The sequence below is a fragment of the Rhipicephalus sanguineus genome, chromosome 8, assembly GCF_013339695.2.
Source record: "Rhipicephalus sanguineus isolate Rsan-2018 chromosome 8, BIME_Rsan_1.4, whole genome shotgun sequence".
In the NCBI taxonomy this organism is placed as follows: domain Eukaryota; kingdom Metazoa; phylum Arthropoda; class Arachnida; order Ixodida; family Ixodidae; genus Rhipicephalus; species Rhipicephalus sanguineus.
Genome location: NC_051183.1, coordinates 144,324,673 through 144,329,397, shown reverse-complemented (window position 1 = coordinate 144,329,397; position 4,725 = coordinate 144,324,673). Strand labels below are relative to the sequence as shown.

The following is a 4,725-nucleotide window of genomic DNA, read 5'->3' as shown; positions in this document are numbered from 1 at the left end:
CGGCAGCTGAAGTTCTTAACATATACGTGGACACCGCATATGGTGAATCCCACGCAAATATGGCATCAACAGGTACATAATAAACACTGATACTCTATATGCACTCCTCCAAAGCGTCGTGAAGCGCGAAGAGAAACGCTACGCGCGTCGTGTCTTCTAGACTGGCAGTTAATTCTCACAGGACGAGCGCGGAACGCGGTGTGACAAGCCAGGCGTGCGTCGGAGAGCTATTTTTCGACATGGATGGATGCTATGAGTGAGGCTTCGGCTAGAGCCACTACCTCGCGGTGTGTTAAACGAAATTACACTTCTAGTGGAAACCCGCCGAATGGGACGGTCGCAGCAACGGCGCGTTTTTTTTTTTTTTTTCGAGCCTGGTGGTACAAGTGTCACCACACCGTTTAAAGTGGACGCTTATAGCATCCATCCATTCATCAATGCAAGAGCACCGTGAGAGGAAAGTGTGAAAGTCAAAAGGCGCGTTCATGTAGCCTCCGCTATATGCTTGGCGGCAGCTGAGTGGGTTAAACGCCAGCCAGCCATGGTCGGTGACCGAGAGGTCATGAGTTCGACTCCTGGCAACGGAACTTTTTTCTTCTAGCTTTTTTCTTTGCCATTTGGCCGGTGTCCACCAAGATGTTCATGACGTATTTCCATCACGGAAATACGTCATGAAAATCTTGGTGGACCCCGGCATAAAACACTTTCGTGTTAAAAGAAATACTGCGTCGGCCGGAAATCGAACCCGAATCAACTGCTTGGAAGGCAGCTATGCTAACCACTACACTACCGACGCCAGCCGTTTGATCACGCTTCCCTCCGTATAACCTTTTTCGTTGTGTGCTCTTTTCTGAGTACTCGCTCATGCTAGATGGCAGGAAACGACGTCAGCGTGAGTCAGGTAGAGTGAGGCTGAGTAGCAGCAATGACCCAATGAATTCGGGTCAGAAAACTGCAAACAGTGCGAAAGTACAATCAAAAGGGGGAGGGGGGGAGATCTAATGCTTGTCTACGCGCACACTTGCGTTAAGCTAATGAGGTCTTAATGAAGCTTGTGTTTACTTTCTGGTTCAGAAGCGTCTACCCATTACAAAAGTGGCGTTTTAGGGGCGAAGCACCTTAGGGTCTAGGCTTGTCTGTTGTGTTGTGTCCGTACTTACGGCACAGCACCGTGTAAAATCCCCTAAAAAGGCTTAACAGTAGACTAATATCGATTATATTTTGACAGAACAATATAAAACACCTCGAAGAACAAACGCTTTATACTAGTCGGCGATTTCAACGTAGACATTATGGACCTTAAGACCTAGCTTTGTCGTCGACGCTCACTGTCCGCTGTCATCGTGGTTACAAAACTGTTGTTATAGTCGAAACATAGGTGTGTATGTGAATAAAAAAAAGGTTTACAAGAGACAAACAACAATCATAATTGTGACAGAACAATGTAAAACACCAACAAGCACGAACCCTTTATACTAGTCGGCGGCTTCAACGTACATATTATGGACCTTGAGACCGAGCTTTGTCGTCGACTCTTTATGTCACTTTATGTCACTCAATTTACGTTATATAAGACAACGCTCCGGTAGCATATGTGAGACATAAAAAAGTGGAACAGTACACTAATATCAATCATAATTGTGACAGAACAATATACAATTCCTACAAGCAGAAAGCCTTTATACTAGTCGGTGACTACAACGTAGACATTACGGACCATGTGTATGTATACAGGGACGCATAAAACGCACGCACGAACCTACATAAATTAATAAACTACGATGCACCCCCCCCCCTGGAAAAACATTTCAAGCTATGCTAGTGGACTATAAGTTTCCGTGTTGTTGACCGACTGATTCAATAAAACTTCTTTTAAGGCGTCCGCCGCGGTGCTCTAGTGGTTATGGTGCTCGACTGCTCACCCGAAGGTCGCGGGTTTCATCCCGGTCGGAGCTGTCGCATTGCAATGGAGTCAGAAGTCTAGATGGCCCGTGTACCGTGCAATGTCAGTGCACGCTAAAGAACATCAGATGGTTGAAATTTCCGCAGCCCTCCACTGCGGCGTCCCTCAATCATATCGTGGTTTTGGGAAGTTAAATCCTATGTATTAAAACTTTTTAAGGATGCTAGACTACAAAAGGAGTTTCCGACGGTCACAAAGACTCGCACTTGTTGGTACCGCATTGTAATAGAAAACGCAGACAGAAGAGCGATAAAAGACGGCCACAACACGAGCGCTACGAGTCGTTCGTGAGGTCCACGTGCCTGGAATTTGATAACGCAGCTTACTTTTATTGCTACTTACTGCTCAATTGTTCACTTGGTTTACGTAGTTTTTCTTCCGATTTATTTTATCACCTTTTCACATTTCCGCGCATAACAGTTAATAGAAATTCTTCCTTTCTCTAACTCTCTCTATATAGGCGGACTCAGGACATGTATTGTTGGGCAATTGCAGTATGGCAGAGCTGAAGCTGCCGCAATACTATCATAACACAATGTGTCTTCAACGCGCGTGGTCGCCGGATATGGTTGTGATGTGCTGCATGTTCTGCTCCAGGGCTTTCACAGATCTCGCTCACCACTGAATTTGCGCATTTTAGCCGGCTTTCCAAACTCATGATATCATTTCTAACACGTGATGACGCTACTGCATGCTGACAGTGAGATATCCTGCCTAAATCTTAAATCAGGAGCAATGTTTAGTAGACTTACATTGTATTCTGCCTTTTGCATTTGAAGATTTTGTATTGATAGTGTGCATTGTATACTTCCGATGCAAAAGTGTGCTTAGAAACAATATTTGGGCAAGCCAAGCTGCGCTGGTGTAGCTTTTACCAACTGTTTTAAGATTATTTGTTGCACTATAAGGTGCCGAATAAAACAGCTGGAGGACGCTTGAGCTTCGCACCAGCAAAAGAATGCGATAACATAATCGGGCGCCGTTCGCATCACCTTCGCAATCGGTAGCCTCAGTTCGCTTCTCGGTGGACATCTAAATCGTGCCGCAAGGAAAGGAGCGTCTGTACACGTAACATTAACAATTTCAAACTATCCTATTCACAGTGCCTATCGCAAGTACAATTGGGAAGTGCCCACTACGCCATAATTCTTCCGTTTGAGATTCAGCGAAGTACCCCCTACGTGTCCGTAGGGCAATCCGTGAACTGGCGCAGCTGCTCACTTTGTTGATGCTTTTGCTGCTGATGATGATGATAATTAAATATGCCTCAGCGATTTTAATGGGTCAGCCTATAAACTCCTCACTCGTTCTGCAATTTAAATGTCTTGACGCCCGGAGTGATTCTACGCTTCTACCACGCAACATTAATTGCGTTAAGGAGACACCTGGCATTACATGACGTTCGTATCGACTTTTGTTTTTTCAAAATAGGTCTCAGCAACGGCATGAGTCTGTGGTAGAACACCTGTTTGCCACGTAGAAGGCCTGTATTCGACTCTCACTTGAACCTAAGATAATCATATATTATTTATTTTTATCTTCATCTGCTTTTCCCTCACAGACAACGCTGATTTTGCGCTCACAACCAACAACGCCCGGCACCGAAACCAGAACTTCTGCGAAATGAGCTCTTTAACGCTGTCGATTTATTCAACTTTCATTGGAATTCGGAAATGATAACACGTCATGCACGCAAGAATCCGGCACCGCAACACGCACAAGCGATGATAGGCCCAAAAGCCTAGTCACCGGCAGCTGTGCACGAGTGACGCTCTCAGCCTCTTGCCGTACAGTGGGCGTAGTATTATTTATCAACGCCGCTCAAGTGCGAAATTCACGACGGAATATAAAGTCTACATCAGTATCTACAAGGTGATGAGGCGGTAGTCAGTCCGTCTTTGGAGGTCTTGTGCACCTCTGCAGAGGCGAGAATGCCCACACCCGGGCTCTGCGGCGTTGTCACAGCAGCTCGAATAGCGTAGGCAGTATATGTACACTACTGTCGGAGGCCTGACGCACGTGTTTGAGTTGGGGGGAAGCCGATGATGTTATTTCGTGAGTTTGCCTCACCAGGTGTTCAAATGAGGGTGCTTGGAGGAGTTGCGTGGTAGATCGGGCTGAGAGCTCTGGGAGAGGTCACCAGTTTTTCACACAATTGGACACAGGGGAATTTACCTGGACTTCGCAACAGTTCCATGTATTGGTTGTCCGCGCGGCCCCACAAAATGCGGCTGAGGCGGCCCGCTGGCGCAAGCAGTATTTTTTTTTAATCTTAGCGAGCGCGGTGAACAACCGTGCGCTATGCCAAATGTACCTGGCCTTTTTTCAACCACCTCCAAATTCTGGTGACAAAAAATTGTGCTAATATATCTGCAGTAGGGGAGTAGTTGTTCAAGTAGTTATTTTTGGAGGAAAATTGTGATACTTTCAGGGCGCTTCACACTTTGCGCGCTAATGTGAAACTCTGTCGCTCATGAAAACTTATACAAAATTATTACTCCGAGCTATTCTGCGACAAATGCATTCCTTAAAAATAATGACACCGGTATTCAATGCCGATGATACTTCACTATTGTTTGTTTGAAGTTACATGATCTGTCGTCATGCGAAAATATCGCAAATTGGAGCATTTTTGCAGCGTATAAAAATAAAAGATTCCATCATGAATAGTATATTCACGCCGGGAGCTTTACAAATCATATGCTAAGTAATATACTACGGGCACAAACAAGCAAAAATATTGAGACAGAATTGTCACAAAT

General features: G+C 45.3%; 1 non-coding gene across 1 annotated transcript; it reads right to left on the bottom strand.

The window, feature by feature from the left end:
* Positions 1 to 724: 724 nt before the first annotated feature.
* On the bottom strand, positions 725 to 796 carry Trnag-ucc (transfer RNA glycine (anticodon UCC)). The gene has a single exon. It is a non-coding gene; the product is annotated as a tRNA-Gly (tRNA).
* Positions 797 to 4,725: the final 3,929 nt, after the last annotated feature.